The sequence below is a fragment of the Lotus japonicus genome, chromosome 2, assembly GCF_012489685.1.
Source record: "Lotus japonicus ecotype B-129 chromosome 2, LjGifu_v1.2".
Classification (NCBI taxonomy): Eukaryota; Viridiplantae; Streptophyta; class Magnoliopsida; order Fabales; family Fabaceae; genus Lotus; species Lotus japonicus.
The window spans coordinates 36,995,420-37,016,147 of record NC_080042.1 but is presented as its reverse complement, the minus strand read 5'-3'; positions in this window follow the sequence as shown (position 1 = coordinate 37,016,147).

Sequence of the window (20,728 nt, the reverse complement as noted above, 5' to 3'; positions counted from 1 at the left end):
ATCACAAGTCTTGGAGTATATAAAGGCTGAAGAAAGAAGAAAGAGGCCAAGAAACTTTGCTGAAATCATTCAACATTTACGAACCAATCTCTTAGCATTATTTCTTCACTGTTCTTAAACATCTGAGTTTACCATTAGCTTTTTAGAAGCACTTATTGTAAACCCGAAACCTTTTACATTACATTGTAAAGTTCCTTCACAGGTGGACTGGATTAGCTTGAGCTTTTATCTCAAGTGAACCAGGATAAAATACTTGCGTGCTTAACTTCTTATCCTTCAGCACTTAGTTCTTATCCTTGAGTTTTGAAAAAGTTCTAAAAGTATAACATTTATTAAAAAACTCTATTCAAACCCCCCCTTTCAAGTGTTTTTCGCACCTTCAATTGGCATCAGAGCTCCGGTTCTGATTTAAACAGCTAACAGTGTTCAATGATCCAGAACCTTGTGTGAAAAACAAACGATGGCACAAGCCAATACTTCCGCTGACAACAACAACAACAATCAACTTAGAGCACCAATCTTTGATGGTGAAAAGTTTGAGTACTCGAAAGATAGAATAGAATGTTATTTCCTTGGCACTGACCCAGATCTCTGGGATATGGTCATTGAAGGCTACACTGATCCAGTAGATGCTTCAGGAGTGAAGATCCCTCGTTCTGAAATGACTGACGCTCAGAAGAAGCGTTTCAAGGATCATCACAAGGCGAAGTCTATGCTATTCAGCTCAATATCATATATTGAGTATGAGAAGATCTCTGACAAAGAAACAGCAAAATCCATCTTTGACTCCTTGGTCATGACGCATGAAGGAAATGAAGAGGTCAAGGAAACCAAGGCTCTTGCTCTCATACAAAAATATGAGCAGTTTAAGATGGAATATGGTGAAACCATTGAGGAGATGTACTCATGGTTCCAAACTCTGATTGCTCGAATCAGAGTGCTAAACAAGGGCTATTCTACTGGTGATCATGTCAAGAAGATCATCAGAAGTTTGCCTAAGGAGTGGAGGGCCTTTGTCACTGCACTGAAACTCTCCAGGAATCTGAACTCGTTGAAGTTAGAAGAACTCGTGAGTCATCTCAGAAGCCATGAGATTGAACTCAAAGAGGACAAGCCCCAAAAGAAAGACAAATCTATTGCTCTTAAGTCAAAGTCTGACAAAGCAAAAGCCTATCAGGCAGAAGAGGAAGATTCCTCTGAAGAGCTAGCAGATGCGTCTGGTGATGAAGAGCTATCTCTTTTCACAAAGAGATTAAGCAAACTCTGGAAGAACAGACATAGGAAAGGCAAAGGACCAAAGAAGAGCTCAGGAAAATATGAATCTTCATCTGGTCAGAAGAAATCATCTGGAAAGGAAGTCACTTGCTTCAAGTGCAAGGAATCTGGGCACTACAAGAGTGATTGTCCCAAGCTAAAGAAGGACAAGAGACCAAGAAAAGTCTTCAAGAAAAAAGCTCTCATAACCTTTGATGCAACTGATTCTGATGAAGCTGAGTCAGAAGAAGATGAAGCTGTGGAGGCTCTGATGGCTACCACCAGCAGAGGTGCTGAAGCTTCAGAAGATGACTCAGACTCTGAGAATGACGATGAGGTATTTTCTAATTTTTCTCCATCTGAGCTAAGAACTGCTTTATCTGAAATAATGAAGAAACATGATGTCCTAGTAAGTAAACATAAAGAGCTTAAGAGAAAGTACGCTGTTAAAACCAGCTCATCGGAAGTTCTTGAGAAGTCAGTCTCTGAACTCACATAAGAGAATTATTCTCTTAAAAATAACAACTCTGTTCTTCGTGCTAAAAATGCCATGCTAGAAGATCAACTTGCATCATCTGACGTTAAGCATGAGACATTATATGAAAAAGCGTTTCAGAGGTTCTTAGCCAAGGGCATAGACAGAAGTCTTATGACTTCAATGATCTATGGCATAAGCAGAAATGGGAACAGTGGCCTTGGCTACTCTCAATCCATGAGAGATGAGTTATCTGAGCCCAAACGCGAACCATTGCATAAGCATTTCGCTCCCGCTGGCACTGTCATTCCAGAAAAGGTTACACCAAAGGTGGTGAAACCAAAGGGAAAGTTTAAACTTGACATGTCTAAATATTATAATCAGGTTCCTATGTATTATCCTCCTGTTGCACCCAAAGTTCCTGTAACATCCCGATCTGACGACTGGCCTCACGGTAACAACACGAGTCTTTTCAGCGCGCTTTGTCCTCACTCGCGCGCTTCCCGGGAAAACTTCCCAGGAGGTCACCCATCATAATATTGCTCCAAGGCTAGCACACTTAACCATGGAATTCTTATGAGTTGGGCTCCAGAAAAGAAGTTGCAACTTGTTGTTATGGGTAGTACAATCAAATCATATATGTCTTCCTCAACTGTATAGTCCATCCCTACACAGTCTCGGATACCTCTTGTTCGGGTGTGGTGCGTCCCTCCACATAGAAGGCGATCAATCCTCGTCCTTCTCAGCTCAGGGCGTCACAGGCCCACCAACTTCCGCTTGGTTCGTCCTCGAACCACACCGTACTGGGAGAGGTCGGCTCTGATACCAATTGTAACATCCTGACTTGACGACTGGCCTCACGGTAACAACACGAGTCTTTTCAGTTCGCTTTGTCCTCACTCGCGCATTTCCCGGGAAAACTTCCCAGGAGGTCACCCATCACGATATTGCTCCAAGGTAAGCACACTTAACCATGGAGTTCTTATCAGTTGGGCTCCCGAAAAGAAGTTGCAACTTGTTGTTATGGGTAGTACAATCAAATCATATATGCCTACCTCAACTATATAGTCCATCCCTACACAGTCTCGGAATACCTCTTGTTCGGGTGTGGTGCGTCCCTCCACATAGAAGGCGATCAATCCTCGTCCTTCTCAGCTCAGGGCGTCACAGGACCACCAGCTTCCGCTTGGTTCATCCTCGAACCACACCGTACTGGGAGAGGTTGGCTCTGATACCACTTATAACATCCCGATCTGACGACTGGCCTCACGGTAACAACACGAGTCTTTTCAGTGCGCTTTGTCCTCACTCGCGCGCTTCCCGGGAAAACTTCCCAGGAGGTCACCCATCATAATATTGCTCCAAGGCTAGTACACTTAACCATGGAGTTCTTATGAGTTGGGCTCCCGAAAAGAAGTTGCAACTTGTTGTTATGGGTAGTACAATCAAATCATATATGTCTTCCTCGTCCTTCTCAACTCACTGCACGAGAAGACATATATGATTTGATTGTACTACCCATAACAACAAGTTGCAACTTCTTTTCGGGAGCCCAACTCATAAGAACTCCATGGTTAAGTGTGCTAGCCTTGGAGCAATATTATGATGGGTGACCTCCTGGGAAGTTTTCCCGGGAAGCGCGCGAGTGAGGACAAAGCGCGCTGAAAAGACTCCTGTTGTTACCGTGAGGCCAGTCGTCAGATCGGGATGTTACAAGTGGTATCAGAGCCAACCTCTCCCAGTACGGTGTGGTTCGAGGATGAACCAAGAGGAAGCTGGTGGGCCTGTGACACCCAGGGCTGACGAGGGCGGGGAGTGATCGCCGGTGCAGTGAGGCACGGACAAGGAGCGGATCCTGGCAGGCTTCTAGGTGGAGGGTCACAGGAATGAGCCGATCTCACACCCGAACAAGAGGTATTCCGAGACTATGTGGGGATGGACTATACAGTTGAGGAGGGCATAAAAGATTTGATTGGTACTACTCATGACAACAAGTTGCAACTTCTTTTCGGGAGCCCAACTGATAAGAACTCCATGGTTAAGTGTGCTTGCCTTGGAGCAATATCGTGATGGGTGACCTCCTGGGAAGTTTTCCCGGGAAGTGCGCGAGTGAGGACAAAGCGCACTGAAAAGACTCGTGTTGTTACCGTGAGGCCAGTCGTCAGATCGGGATGTTACCAGTGGTATCAGAGCAGACCTCTCCCAGTACGGTGTGGTTCGAGGACGAACCAAGCGGAAGTTGTTGGGCCTGTGACGTCCTGAGTTGAGAAGGACGAGGATTGATCGCCTTCTATGTGGAGGGACACACCACACCCGAACAAGAGGTATTCCGAGACTGTGTAGGGATGGACTATACAGTTGAGGAAGGCATATATGATTTGATTGTACTACCCATTAGAAAAAGTTGCAACTTCTTTTCGGGAGCCCAACTGATAAGAACTCCATGGTTAAGTGTGCTTACCTTGGAGCAATATCGTGATGGGTGACCTCCTGGGAAGTTTTCCCGGGAAGTGCGCGAGTGAGGACAAAGCGAACTGAAAAGACTCGTGTTGTTACCGTGAGGCCAGTCGTCAAGTCAGGATGTTACAATTGGTATCAGAGCCGACCTCTCCCATTACGGTGTGGTTCGAGGACGAACCAAGCGGAAGTTGGTGGGCCTGTGACGCCCTGAGCTGAGAAGGACGAGGATTGATCGCCTTCTATGTGGAGGGACGCACCACACCCGAACAAGAGGTATTCCGAGACTGTGTAGGGATGGACTATACAGTTGAGGAAGACATATATGATTTGATTGTACTACCCATAACAACAAGTTGCAACTTCTTTTCGGGAGCCCAACTCATAAGAACTCCATGGTTAAGTGTGCTAGCCTTGGAGCAATTTATGATGGGTGACCTCCTGGGAAGTTTTCCCGGGAAGCGCGCGAGTGAGGACAAAGCGCGCTGAAAAGACTCGTGTTGTTACCGTGAGGCCAGTCGTCAGATCGGGATGTTATAAGTGGTATCAGAGCCAATCTCCCCCAGTACGGTGTGGTTCGAGGATGAACCAAGCGGAAGCTGGTGGGCCTGTGACACCCGGGGCTGACGAGGGCGGGGAGTGATCGCCGGTGCAGTGAGGCACGAACAAGGAGCGGCTCCTGGCAGGCTTCTAGGTGGAGGGTCACAGGAATGAGCCGATCTCACACCCGAACAAGAGGTATTCCGACACTGTGTGGGGATGGACTACACAGTTGAGGAGGGCATAAAAGATTTGATTGGTACTGCTCATGACAACAAGTTGCAACTTTTTTTCGGGTGCCCAACTGATAAGAACTCCATGGTTAAGTGTGCTTGCCTTGGAGCAATATCGTGATGGGTGACCTCCTGGGAAGTTTTCCCGGGAAATGCGCGAGTGAGGACAAAGCGCACTGAAAAGACTCGTGTTGTTACCGTGAGGCCAGTCGTCAGATCGGGATGTTACAAGTGGTATCAGAGCCGACCTCTCCCAGTACGGTGTGGTTCGAGGACGAACCAAGCGGAAGTTGGTGGGCCCGTGACGCCCTGAGCTGAGAAGGACGAGGATTGATCGCCTTCTATGTGGAGGGACGCACCACACCCGAACAAGAGGTATTCCGAGACTGTGTAGGGATGGACTATACAGTTGAGGAAGGCATATATGATTTGATTGTACTACCCATAACAACAAGTTGCAACTTCTTTTCGGGAGCCCAACTGATAAGAACTCCATGGTTAAGTGTGCTTACCTTGGAGCAATATCGTGATGGGTGACCTCCTGGGAAGTTTTCCCGGGAAGTGCGCGAGTGAGGACAAAGCGAACTGAAAAGACTCGTGTTGTTACCGTGAGGCCAGTCGTCAAGTCAGGATGTTACAGTTCCAAGAACTTCTGGGAAAACTAACTAGAAAGGACCCAAGATATGGGTACCTAAGACAAAAAGTATTCCTGTTGCAGACATCTTATGCAGCTCAGTTAAGACACCTGTCATGGTACCTGGACAGTGGATGCTCGCGACAGATGACGGGCATAAAGTCTATATTCCAAAAGCTTGTACCGCTTAAGTCAGGAGGAGACGTTGGCTTTGGAGGAAACCAGAAGGGAAAAATCATTGGAAATCCAGTTATCAATGATGTACTTCTGGTGGAAGGATTATTTCATAACTTGCTCTCTATAAGCCAAATTGCTGACAAAGGTTACGATGTATTCTTCAATCAAACCGGCTGCAAAGCTGTCAGTCAAACAGATGGATCTGTTCTGTTTTCTGGGAAGAGAAGAAATGATATTTACAAAATCAAATCTTCTGAACTGCTGTCTCAGAAGGTCAAGTGTCTCATGTCAGTTAATGATGAGCAATGGATCTGGCACTGACGCCTAGGGCATGCCAGCCTCAGGAAAATCTCACAACTTAGCAAGCTAAATCTCGTCAGAGGATTTCCTCGTCTGAAGTATTCATCAGAGGCTCTGTGTGAAGCTTGTCAGAAGGGAAAATTCACCAAGAAACCCTTTAAAGCAAAGAATGTGGTATCTACAACAAGACCCCTTGAGCTACTTCACATTGATCTCTTTGGACCAGTGAAAACTGAATCCATTGGAGGAAAGAAATATGGGTTAGTCACTGTAGATGACTACAGCAGGTGGACATGGGTAAAGTTCCTAAGGCACAAAGATGAAACACACACTATGTTTACCAACTTCATCACTCAAGTTCAGAAGGAGTTCCAAACTTCAGTGATCACTGTTAGAAGTGATCATGGTGGAGAATTTGAGAACAAAGCTTTTGAAGAATTGTTCAACTCACAAGGAATCTCTCACAACTTCTCCTGTCCTCGCACTCCCCAACAAAATGGAGTTGTTGAAAGAAAGAACAGAACTCTTCAGGAGATGGCTCGCACCATGATGCAAGAATCAAGTATGGCAAAGCACTTATGTGACGCCCTGAGCTGAGAAGGACGAGGATTGATCGCCTTCTATGTGGAGGGACGCACCACACCCGAACAAGAGGTATTCCGAGACTGTGTAGGGATGGACTATACAGTTGGGGAAGACATATATGATTTGATTGTACTAACCATAACAACAAGTTGCAACTTCTTTTCGGGAGCTCAACTCATAAGAACTCCATGGTTAAGTGTGCTAGCCTTGGAGCAATATTATGATGGGTGACCTCCTGGGAAGTTTTCCCGGGAAGCGCGCGAGTGAGGACAAAGCGCGCTGAAAAGACTCGTGTTGTTACCGTGAGGCCAGTCGTCAGATCAGGATGTTACAAGTGGTATCAGAGCCAACCTCTCCCAGTACGGTGTGGTTCGAGCATGAACCAAGCGGAAGCTGGTGGGCCTGTGACACCCGGGGCTGACGAGGGCGGGGAGTGATCGCCGGTGCAGTGAGGCACGGACAAGGAGCGGCTCCTGGCAGGCTTCTAGGTGGAGGGTCACAGGAATGAGCCGATCTCACACCCGAACAAGAGGTATTCCGAGACTGTGTGGGGATGGACTATACAGTTGAGGAGGGCATAAAAGATTTGATTGGTACTACTCATGACAACAAGTTGCAACTTCTTTTCGGGAGCCCAACTGATAAGAACTCCATGGTTAAGTGTGCTTGCCTTGGAGCAATATCGTGATGGGTGACCTACTGGGAAGTTTTCTCGGGAAGTGCGCGAGTGAGGACAAAGCGCACGAAAAAGACTCGTGTTGTTACCGTGAGGCCAGTCGTCAGATCGGGATGTTACAAGTGGTATCAGAGCCGACCTCTCCCAGTACGGTGTGGTTCGAGGACGAACCAAGCGGAAGCTGGTGGGCCTGTGACGCCCTGAGCTGAGAAGGACGAGGATTGATCGCCTTCTATGTGGAGGGACGCACCACACCCGAACAAGAGGTATTCCGAGACTGTGTGGGGATGGACTATACAATTGAGGAGGGCATAAAAGATTTGATTGGTACTACTCATGACAACAAGTTGCAACTTCTTTTCGGGAGCCCAACTGATAAGAACTCCATGGTTAAGTGTGCTTGCCTTGGAGCAATATCGTGATGGGTGACCTCCTGGGAAGTTTTCCCGGGAAGTGCGCGAGTGAAGACAAAGCGCACTGAAAAGACTCGTGTTGTTACCGTGAGGCCAGTCGTCAGATCGGGATGTTACAAGTGGTATCAGAGCCGACCTCTCCCAGTACGGTGTGGTTCGAGGACGAACCAAGCGGAAGTTGGTGGGCCTGTGACGCCATGAGCTGAGAAGGACGAGGATTGATCGCCTTCTATGTGGAGGGACGCACCACACCCGAACAAGAGGTATTCCGAGACTGTGTAGGGATGGACTATACAGTTGAGGAAGGCATATATGATTTGAATGTACTACCCATAACAACAAGTTGCAAATTCTTTTCGGGAGCCCAACTGATAAGAACTCCATGGTTAAGTGTGCTAGCCTTGGAGCAATATTATGATGGGTGACCTCCTAGGAAGTTTTCCCGGGAAGCGCGCGAGTGAGGACAAAGCGCGCTGAAAAGACTCGTTTTGTTACCGTGAGGCCAGTCGTCAGATCGGGATGTTACAAGTGGTATCAGAGCCAACCTCTCCCAGTACGGTGTGGTTCGAGCATGAACCAAGCGGAAGCTGGTGGGCCTGTGACACCCGGGGCTGACGAGGGCGGGGAGTGATCGCCTTCTATGTGGAGGGACGCACCACACCCGAACAAGAGGTATTCCGAGATTGTGTGGGGATGGACTATACAGTTGAGGAGGGCATAAAAGATTTGATTGGTACTACTCATGACAACAAGTTGCAACTTCTTTTCGGGAGCCCAATTGATAAGAACTCCATGGTTAAGTTTGCTTGCCTTGGAGCAATATCGTGATGGGTGACCTCCTTGGAAGTTTTCCCGGGAAGTGCGCGAGTGAGGACAAAGCGCAATGAAAAGACTCGTGTTGTTACCGTGAGGCCAGTCGTCAGATCGGGATGTTACAAGTGGTATCAGAGCCGACCTCTCCCAGTACGGTGTGGTTCGAGGACGAACCAAGCGGAAGTTGGTGGGCCTGTGGCGCCCTGAGCTGAGAAGGACGAGGATTGATCGCCTTCTATGTGGAGGGACGCACCACACCCGAACAAGAGGTATTCCGAGACTGTGTAGGGATGGACTATACAGTTGAGGAAGGCATATATGATTTGATTGTACTACCCATAACAACAAGTTGCAACTTCTTTTCGGGAGCCCAACTGATAAGAACTCCATGGTTAAGTGTGCTTGCCTTGGAGCAATATCGTGATGGGTGACCTCCTGGGAAGTTTTCTCGGGAAGTGCGCGAGTGAGGACAAAGTGCACTGAAAAGACTCGTGTTGTTACCGTGAGGCCAGTCGTCAGATCGGGATGTTAGAAGTGGTATCAGAGCCGACCTCTCCCAGTACGGTGTGGTTCGAGGACGAACCAAGCGGAAGCTGGTGGGCCTGTGACGCCCTGAGCTGAGAAGGACGAGGATTGATCGCCTTCTATGTGGAGGGACGCACCACACCCGAACAAGAGGTATTCCGAGACTGTGTGGGGATGGACTATACAGTTGAGGAGGGCATAAAAGATTTGATTGGTACTACTCATGACAACAAGTTGCAACTTCTTTTCGGGAGCCCAACTGATAAGAACTCCATGGTTAAGTGTGCTTGCCTTGGAGCAATATCATGATGGGTGACCTCATGGGAAGTTTTCCCGGGAAGTGCGCGAGTGAGGACAAAGCGCACTGAAAAGACTCGTGTTGTTACCGTGAGGCCAGTCGTCAGATCGGGATGTCACAACTTATGGGCAGAAGCAATCGACACTGCTTGCTATATCCAGAACAGAATTTCCATCAGACCTATTCTGGAGAAGACTCCTTATGAGCTATGCACAGGAAGACAACCTGACATCTCTTACTTCCATCCATTCGGAAGTACTTGCTACATGCTCAATACTAAGGAGCAATTGGGTAAATTCGATTCTAAAGCTTTAAAATGCCATTTTCTTGGTTATTCTGAAAGATCTAAAGGTTTAAGAATTTATAATATTATTCATCAAACTGTTGAGGAGTCTATTCAAATTAGATTTGATGATAAGCTTGGCTCAGAAAAGTCAAAGCTGTTTGAAAGATTTGCAGATTTAAGCATTGATTGTTCGGAAGAAAATCAACCAAAGAACAGCTCAGAGGAGGTTACTCTAGAGGCAGAAGCATCTGAAGCTGCTCCAACAACTTCTGATCAGCTTCAGAAGAAGAAAAGAATAGCTGTCTCTCATCCAGAAGAACTGATTATTGGCAACAAAGATGCTCCCGTCAGAACCAGGTCAATGCTCAAACCTTCAGAAGAGACTTTTCTGAGGCTGAAGGGACTTGTTTCTCTCATTGAGCCCAAATCACTTGATGAAGCTCTTGAAGAAAAAGGCTGGATTCTGGAAATGCAAGAAGAGCTAGATCAGTTCATCAAGAATGATGTATGGACCTTAATGCCTAAACCCAAAGGTTTCCATGTCATAGGAACCAAGTGGGTATTCAGAAACAAGCTGAATGAAAAAGGAAAAGTAACAAGAAACAAGGCAAGACTGGTGGCTCAAGGCTACAGTCAACAAGAGGGAATTGATTACACTGAGACCTTTGCTCCTGTAACAAGGCTTGAAGCTATAAGGCTACTGATCTCCTTCTAAGTAAATCACAATGTAACATCCCGATCTGACGACTGGCCTCACGGTAACAACACGAGTCTTTTCAGTGCGCTTTGTCCTCACTCGCGCACTTCCCGGGAAAACTTCCCAGGAGGTCACCCATCACGATATTGCTCCAAGGCAAGCACACTTAACCATGGAGTTCTTATCAGTTGGGCTCCCGAAAAGAAGTTGCAACTTGTTGTCATGAGTAGTACCAATCAAATCTTTTATGCCCTCCTCAACTGTATACTCCATCCCTACACAGTCTCGGAATACCTCTTGTTCGGGTGTGAGATCGGTTCATTCCTGTGACCCTCCGCCTAGAAGCCTGCCAGGAGCCGCTCCTTGTCCGTGCCTCACTGCACCGGCGATCACTCCCCGCCCTCGTCGGCCCCGGGCGTCACAGGCCCACAAGCTTCCGCTTGGTTCGTCCTCGAACCACACTGTACTGGGAGAGGTTGGCTCTGATACCACTTGTAACATCCCGATCTGACGACTGGCCTCACGGTAACAACACGAGTCTTTTTAGTGCGCTTTGTCCTCACTCGCGCACTTCCCGGGAAAACTTCCCAGGAGGTCACCCATCACGATATTGCTCCAAGGCAAGCACACTTAACCATGGAGTTCTTATCAGTGGGGCTCCCGAAAATAAGTTGCAACTTGTTGTCATGAGTAGTACCAATCAAATCTTTTATGCCCTCCTCAACTGTATAGTCCATCCCTACACAGTCTCGGAATACCTCTTGTTCGGGTGTGAGATCGGTTCATTCTTGTGACCCTCCGCCTAGAAGCCTGCCAGGAGCCGCTCCTTGTCCGTGCCTCACTGCACCGGCGATCACTCCCCGCCCTCGTCGGCCCCGGGCGTGACAGGCCCACAAGCTTCCGCTTGGTTCGTCCTCGAACCACACCGTACTGGGAGAGGTTGGCTCTGATACCACTTGTAACATCCCGATCTGACGACTGGCCTCACGGTAACAACACGAGTCTTTTCAGTGCGCTTTGTCCTCACTCGCGCACTTCCTGGGAAAACTTCCCAGGAGGTCACCCATCACGATATTGCTCCAAGGCAAGCACACTTAACCATGGAGTTCTTATCAGCTGGGCTCCCGAAAAGAAGTTGCAACTTGTTGTCATGAGTAGTACCAATCAAATCTTTTATGCCCTCCTCAACTGTATAGTCCATCCCTACACAGTCTCGGAATACCTCTTGTTTGGGTGTGAGATCGGTTCATTCCTGTGACCCTCCGCCTAGAAGCCTGCTAGGAGCCGCTCCTTGTCCGTGCCTCACTGCACCAGCGATCACTCCCCGCCCTCGTCGGCCCCGGGCGTCACACACAACATCATTCTCCATCAGATGGATGTCAAGAGTGCCTTCCTCAATGGCTAAATTTCTGAAGAAGTGTATGTCAAGCAACCTACTGGCTTTGAAGATGACAAATATCCAGATCATGTCTACAAGCTCAAGAAGTCACTCTATGGACTGAAACAAGCTCCCAGAGCGTGGTACGAAAGGCTCAGCTCCTTTCTTCTACAGAATGAGTTTGTAAGGGGTAAAGGTGACAATACTCTTTTCTGCAGAACCTATAAGAATGATATTCTTATAGTTCAGATTTATGTTGATGACATCATTTTTGGTTCTGCTAATCCCTCCTTGTGCAAGGAATTTTCTAAGTTGATGCAGGCTGAATTCGAAATGAGCATGATGGGAGAACTCAAATACTTCCTGGGAATTCAAATAGATCAACGACCAGGAGTTACTTATATCCATCAGAAGAAGTACACCTTGGAACTTCTGAAGAAGTTCAGCATGAGTGATTGCAACATCTCTAAGACTCCAATGCATCCTACATGTATTCTTGAGAAACAGGAAGTTTCCTCTAAGGTTTGTCAGAAGCTCTATCGTGGAATGATAGGCTCTCTTCTTTACTTAACTGCCTCCAGGCCTGATATATTATTTAGTGTGCATCTCTGTGCTAGATTCCAATCAGATCCTAGAGGATCCTGAAATATCTGAAAGGAACCACTAACCTTGGCTTGATGTATAGAAAAACATCAGAGTATACACTTTCAGGTTTTTGTGATGCTGACTTTGCTGGAGACAGAGTGGAAAGAAAAAGCACCTATGGAAGCTGCCATTTTCTTGGAGCAAATCTTGTCACTTGGTCAAGCAAGAGACAGAACACAATTGCTCTATCAACTGCTGAAGCAGAGTATGTCTCAGCTGCCACATGCTGTACACAAACCATATGGATGAAGAATCATCTGGAGGACTCTGGTTTGTCTCTGAAGAAGGTTCCTATTTAGTGTGACAACACAGCTGCTATCTCACTCAACAAGAACCCCATTCTACACTCAAGAGCAAAGCATATAGAGGTAAAGTATCATTATATTCGTGATCATGTTCAGAAGGGCACTCTATCATTAGAGTATATTGATACTGACCATCAGTGGGCAGATATTTTCACTAAGCCCTTAGCAGAAGATAGGTTTTTATTTATTCTTGAAAACCTGAACATGGACTTTTGTCCAGAGTAAGGTTCTCTTCAGAACTTCTGACCTTGGTACCTCTGAAGGCATCAAATGTTACCCCCTTCAGAAATTACTCGATCAGAAGCACTTAACCCACTGGTTAAACTTCTGTGGTAGGCAACAATACACGTGTCACTTCATTTGTGACATAGTTCCTTGAGTCGCGTGGTATATCTGCTATAATGATGATGCCTACTCTCCTCCACTATGCTATTTTCAGACTATCTATTTTAGAACCGTTGATCTTGTTTTAACTCTTTTCTTTTTAAAATCTCAACGGTTACCATTTAACCCACTATACGCACTCTTCACACACGATCTCCCACACACTTACACATACGGTTTTCAAACTCTTCGTGTGCATTGCATTAACTCTTACTCTTCTCTCCAATATTCCTCTCTTTCTCTGAACCCTAAACCTCTCTACCGGAAAATCATGGGCGAATCGAGGAAATCAAGAGCAAGTGCTACTACTTCTTCCAAACAAACCGCCAAGAAACTCAGAGATTTGAAGAAGCTCAACAGATTCTGGACACACCCAATGTGGTCACTTGTGTCAAGAAAGCTGAAGAACTGGTTGTGTGCCACGAAGCAAGAGTGGATTTCGACAACCTGGCGGATCATGGGTTTGATATCAGGGATCAGGTCAACTTGCATGGATGGTCTGGCTACTTTGATAGGCTCTGTGGACCGATTTACACCAAGCTGGTTATAGAATTCTGGAAAAATGAAGTTTACAACGACTACTACGTCGTCTCTCATGTGCTGGATAGGAAGATTGTAATTTCAGAAGAGTCCATTGCCAAGCTACTGGGTATGGAGTCAATTCACTCTCTCCTTACTTCTAGTTCAAGAATGACTTCTGTAGAATTGATTTCTGAACTCAAGACTATGGTATTTGACCAAGTCTTTCCATGGAGCGTTAATCTATCTGCTTCTCAGATTTCTATAGCTCTTGAGAAGATTGAGAATCTTCTTAAGTGTTGGCTGACATCCCATCAGATTCACTGTCTTCAGAACCTTTAAGAAGTTCTGAATGACCTCCTTCGCCTGACCACTCGCCGGAAGGACGTTGAAGATCAGCTCCAGGGCATTTGTATGCTTCTGGAATATGAAGAATGTAAGGCCCAAGTTTTAACGCTTTGGATAAGTGAATAAAATAAAAGAGTTATTTGATTAAGATAAATTTGGGAAGGAAAGAGGTTCAGGAAAAGTCCAAGAATGTATCGAAAAACCGAAAGAGTTATAGCACAACTAACATACGCTTAATCCTAGGTCGAAGGTATTAGTGAATAGTTAATTTACGCTTTAGGACACGATGGAAACTAATTCCAAAAATCCTCAGAGAAATGTTAGAACTTCTCTTTTCCGTCCTTAAACAACCATTTCGATGCGAAATCCTGGAAAGTACGAACGTCAAATTCCAATTCTCGGAAGTTTGCCGAAACGGAATCCCTGATAGTTCGAAAAACCTAAGATCGACAGACGATGAAGACTTTTTCTATCCGGAAACTCAAATGAAGATTCCACCCGCGTTCTCCTACTTCTCTCATCATTCCTAATCTCTCTTCAGAAGGAAGTTTTCTCATCCGACGATCACTGCAAAAAGTAGTTTTTCGGGATAAACCGACTTACACCGACTTATGCCGATTTTGGATCTTTTGGTTTAATTCCAAGAATCCTATTTTGAGTTCTGGAATTCTGTCGCCAGAACCTATCTTAGAATGCGCAGAGGAACGCGCAGGAAAAATCGGAATCGCAAAAAAATCATTTTTCCGTTTTTTTCCAAAACCTATAAATAGCTTGAAAATTAGATTTTTTGCAAAAAAACCCATTTTCCCCACCCCCAAAACCGCGAGTTCCTAGAGAGAGAGAGAGATCCGGATCTTCGTCGTTTCTTGCCCGTTTGCTTCACCGTTCGTCACTAATCGAAGACCTCGAGGTAGGTAATCTATACTCTCCTTCGAATCGTCGTTTCTGTCCATTTCTCCTGCGACTTTCTGAGTTCAAAATTTTGAGGTTTTTGAAAAACTGTTCAAATCAGCTGATTTCAGCGTCTAAACTTCTTCCCTGCATGCTCCTGAGCGTGTTCTGCGGATTAGATTTTGTCAAATGTCGACGAAATGCCGCCGGGATCAATTTCTACCCTAAATACCCATTTTTCGGCAAAGTCGCAACCTTTACGCTCTAATCTATCGACTTGGCTTAGTGCTAGTAGGATTTGTCGTCATAAACGTCGTTGTGGACGTCCCCATCCAATTTGTTTTTCAAAAATCCAATTTTGAAATTCTGAGCTAAAAATAATGACCAAACTGCCCCTATATCAGTTTTCGATCCGAAAATTTTTCCGAGCCTAGAACCGTCTTAGTTACGGCTTATGTTAACCTAGGAACCAAGTTTGATCGAAGAAAAATCGACCCTCCCAATTAAGGAAAGTGGCCGAGAGCTATATCAAGGGGGGAGGAGAATCCGATTTTTCGAAAACTTGTCTTAACGCGTTAGATTGTCGTACCAAGGAGGTAGTAGTGTACTGTGTAACCCTAGGACTCTTTGATTGCTGAGTTTCTGACTCTTGGTGTTGATTTCTGTGATTTTTGCTTAAGGTTCGTTTGAGGAGATTCCAAGAAATCAAGGAGAAGAGTTTGGAGAACATCTTGAGGAAGAAGCTGGAAGACCCACCGGTGAGGGCTACTCTCTGAATTACTAGATAATGCTTTAGGTGTCGACAAGTTCGACTTGATCTATGTGTTATGCACTTAATTGCTAAATGTCTGAATTGTTCTCTGAGGCTTCGGCCGACCTTGTTGAGTACTTGAGGCCATGATAATGTGTGCTAAATGATTCACATGCTATGTGCTACATGGTTAACTTAGGATGTGTTGGAATATGCTGTTTATGCTTTTGACTGAGCTGTTTTATTTATGCTATTCCACTTGTACCTGAGATTCTGAAGAGTGAGGTTTACGGGCAGGTCATGCCGAATTTTTATGAGATTTTGAGAGAGTTTTAAAAGGACGAACGGAGTTCGGACCTTGTCATGCTCCAATGGATCGAGACCTTCTCAGGGAATTACTTGGGTTTATGGGAACTTTGAAACTCATAGGGAATACGATAAGACTAAAAAAGAGCTATTTTTATAAAGAAAATTCATAAGATATTAAACAACCTCTAAACCTTTAAATAAAGATAACAATCTCGGATGCAAGCTTTGGATTGAAGTTTAGTTTTGGAAAACGAGAAGTGTCGTCGGATCTAAGTGTTGAGAAGATTTCGAGTTCTGGGTATGTTGATACTCATTCGCTCTGGGAGCAGTTTGTTTAGCCATCCAAGGGATGAGCCGAGAAGCTTCACGGAGGTGTGAGACGTTGTGAATGCGTGATACTCCACTGAGGCGTGAGACCTTGTGGAAAGCATGGATCTTCACTGAGGCGTGAGACCTCGTGAACAGCATGAAACTTCATTGAAGCGTGAGACTTCGTGCAAGTGTGTAAATTCACTGAGGCGTGAGACCTTGTGAAAGCATAAAACTTCACTGAAGCGTGAGACTTTGTGAATGTGTGAGACTCCACAGAAGCGAGAGACTTCGTGAGAGCATTGATGACTCGAAGAGTTGTCGTGAGTGGTTGCACTCTTTTGTTTATGATTAATTGTATTTTGTCGCAGAATCGACATTTACCTTAGGGTATTCTTTTAGAGACTTTAAGTTATCTAGAACACGTGGCGACGTGTCGGGTGAGGTCGGAGACGTTGTTTGGCTAATCACTTGCATTCATGCACTCATTTTGAGGTTAATACACGGCGTGATACCGGACCTCGGTGGATTCCAAAATGGTCATAAGACCCGGATTTCCATATTTAGGACACTACGGTGGTCCTCAGTAGCAGACGGAATGGCAGACCTACGGGTTCACTGCTGATCTGACTACTTTTGTGTGGTGTAAGAGACACGCGAGCAGGAAGGTACCCACCGTGGCTGGTGTTAGGGCCGCCTCGTTGATGTCCATCCTTCTTCCGGAATGCATTTTGTTACCCAGCATTGCATTTCATGCAACATACATGCTGACTTAGTTGCTGAGTGTGATTGGTAACTGTTTATCCTATTTTTGAGGCATGCTACTTGTTTTATGGCTCTTTATATTCATTGTGATACATGCAACCCTAGGAAGCTATCCCAAAACTTATAAGCCTGAGAGGCGAGTATTTATTATCCTATAATTATATCTGGTTTTATTAATTATATAATTCTTTGGAGTTGACCCTCGCGTCTGCTGTGTGTGTTTGGGCGGACTACGCCATTTGTCAGATGAGTATGGGGGATTGGTTTACCATGGTCAGCCCGTCGGGGGGGACCAGGTACGAGATGCTTGATCAAGACGACCCAGGTGCATGGGTGGTCGATCCCGAGGGCCACCGTGCGACCTACACCGGTCGGATCATGGAGGACCGTGTCGACCGATTTGGACGCTTGACGGAGGGAGTGATGAGGAGGAACATAGTGAGCTTCAACCTGCCTCCAGGAGTACACTGTGGACCCGGCTTGGGAGTACCTCCACCGCCACCATCCCCTTCAGATGATGAGGACCCCTCTGAGGAGGTGCCAGTAGGTGGGGCTTCGACGGAGTCTAGTCCGTCTACTGCTGCTGCTGTCGTCGCGGATCTCGTTCCGGGCCCCGAGCCCGAGAGTCCAGTGCAGGAGCGCATTAGGGTGGACAGAGAGGGCAGTGTTGAGTACGTCGACCTAGTCGTCCTGGATGCAGATTCGGATGACGACCGCGCTAGCGTGTAGGATCGAGTGCTAGTGTGGGCTCCTCGGGTAGGGATAGTGTAGGAGTAGTGTCGATGCTCTGACCGTCATGTTTCCGGTTTTTGGGGACAGGGTAGTTTTCCTACCGGTAGCTTTTGTGTGGTTTCCTATGGAGATCACAGAGAGCTGGTTGGATTTAGGGGGTCTTTTCTTAGGCCGCTGGGCCAACTTGCTCTCAGATTTTGTAGTTTAGTGTTGCGGACACAGTATCTTTATCTTGGACTGTACATATTGCCTTCGGGCGTTACTCTTTTTCTGTCACCCGTCACTGGAGGTTACTCGTGACGTGGTAGTGTTTAGCGAGGCATGTATATATAGTTGTATAGTAGTTCCTTTTATCTTTTGTTGGGGAGTTTTATTGCTTTCTGTCTTTAGTTATATTGTCGAAAAAAAATAATTCACGTTTTTCCGCTTAAAGTATTTTCTTTTGGTTACTAAAGTGACGCCACCGAAATCGGGGTGTTACATTTGTGGTATCAGAGCTTAGTCGAGTCTTTTGGGAGTCGTGGGAAATAGGTCTTCTGTGCTAGGTTGTGTGACTCTGCAAAGAGTAAAAAATTGATTGTCTGCCAAGCGATTATTCGCTTAGAATTGTTTGAAGTTATTGCTTAATCATATTGTATAGTTATATTAGATGCTATCTTATGATGAGCACTAACTGTTTGTTAATTTAGCAGAACATGGTGAACGCTAACCAACTAGCTGAGATGATGGCCACTATGGCCCAAGCTGTGACTGCACAGGCAAACGATAATGCTATGAGGCGTGCTGCTGAGGAGGCACGTGATCAGCACCAACGCCAGAGGGAAATAACTCTGGATCAGAATAAGGGATTAAATGATTTCAGGAGACAAGATCCTCCTAAGTTCTCGGGGGGTACTGACCCGGACAAAGCGGATCTCTGGATCCAGGAGATTGAAAAGATCTTCGGTGTATTGCAGACTGCTGAGGGGGCCAAGGTGGGAATGGCAACCTTTCTACTGTTGGGTGATGCTGAGTACTGGTGGAGAGGCGCCAGAGGAATGATGGAAGCAAACAACTTGGAAGTGAACTGGGTTTCGTTTCGTGCTGCTTTTCTGGAAAAGTATTTTCCAGATAGTGCTCGGGACGAGCGTGAGTCGCAATTCCTGACACTTCGTCAGGGTAGCATGTCCATCCCGGAATATGCTGCCAAGCTGGAATCGTTGGCCAAGCACTTTCGATTCTTCCGCAATGGGGTCGATGAACCCTACATGTGCAAGCGCTTTGTGAATGGGCTGAGGCCCGATATTGAAGACTCGGTGAAACCGTTGGGAATCACTCGTTTTCAGACTTTGGTTGAGAAAGCCACTGAGGTGGAGATAATGAAGAACAGGAGACTGAACCGTGTTGGAACAGGAGGGCCGATGAGGTCGGGCTCTCAAAATTTTCAAGGCAGAGGGAGATATCAGAGTAGGAGGCCGTATCAACGTCCTGCAGGTAGAGGAATTGCTTCAGGATCTTATAGGCCCATGGTGGGTACTGCTGGAGGTTCTGGAGGTCAGACTGTGAACAGGGAGATGACCTGTTACAGATGTGGGCAGCCTGGGCACTATGCCAATGCTTGTACTAACATGAGGCCCAAATGCTTTAACTGTAACAAGTTGGGGCATACTGCTGCTCAATGCAGAGCACCCAAGACAGATCCAGCTGTTAACACTGCTCGTGGGAAGCGTCCTGCTGCCAAGGCAAGAGTCTACACCATGGATGGTGAAGAAGCTGAAGGGGTTGATGGTCTGATCAGGGGAGATTGCGAGATTGACGGTAATCTCCTAACTGTACTTTTTGATTCCGGAGCAACGCACTCTTTTATCTCTAGGGAATGTGCTACTAGATTAAAACTTCCCGTTACTGCTTTGAGTTTCGATCTTATAGTTACCACACCTGCCAAAACTCTGCTTGCCGACACTGCATGCATGTATTGCCCAGTAACCTATAGGGATAAAGTTTACCATGCTAACCTAGTGTGCCTAACTCTCAAGAACCTAGATGTTATCCTAGGGATGGACTGGTTGTCCCACTACCATTGTCTTCTGGACTGTAGCCGAAAGAGAGTGGTATTTCCTGACTCGGACCTTTCCGAGTATCTATCCGCCAATCATATTAATGTCTCTCTGAATGAAGGATCTCAAGAGTATTCAGTTTTGTTGAGCTTGGAGAGTAAAGGAAATTCGGAAGTGAGTAATATTCCAGTTGTGAGGGACTTCGCGGATGTTTTTCCTGGCGATGTACCTGGTTTGCCGCCTGTACGCGACATTGAGTTTGCTATTGACATCGTACCGGGAACAGGACCGATTTCGATTGCACCATATCGGATGGCACCTGCGGAATTGGTGGAGTTGAAGTCTCAACTTGAGGATCTCCTGTCGAAGGGATTCATCCGACCAAGCGTTTCACCTTGGGGAGCACCTGTCTTATTGGTGAAAAAGAAGGATGGGAAATCTAGACTTTGTGTCGACTATCGACAACTGAACAAAGTAACCGTCAAGAATAGGTATCCGCTACCCAGAATTGATGATTTGATGGATCAACTACGAGGAGCTGCGATATTCTCAAAGATAGACCTGAAGTCGGGTTACCATCAGATCAGAGTAAAGACTGAGGATATCCAGAAGACGGCATTCCGGACTCGTTATGGACACTATGAGTATCTAGTGATGCCATTTGGGGTGACAAACGCACCTGCTATCTTCATGGATTACATGAACAGGACATTCCATCCGTTCTTGGATCGATTCGTCGTGGTGTTTATCGACGACATTCTGATCTACTCAAAGAACGCTGAAGATCATGAAGGGCACTTGCGTCAGGTTTTACAAGTGTTGAGAGAGACAAAGTTGTACGCCAACCCTTCTAAGTGTGAATTTTGGCTCGAAGAGGTAAAATTCTTGGGCCATGTGATCTCTAAAGAAGGTATAGCTGTGGATCCAGCAAAGGTAGAGACGGTGTTGTCATGGGAACGGCCAAAGACCGTGACTGAGATCAGGAGTTTTGTC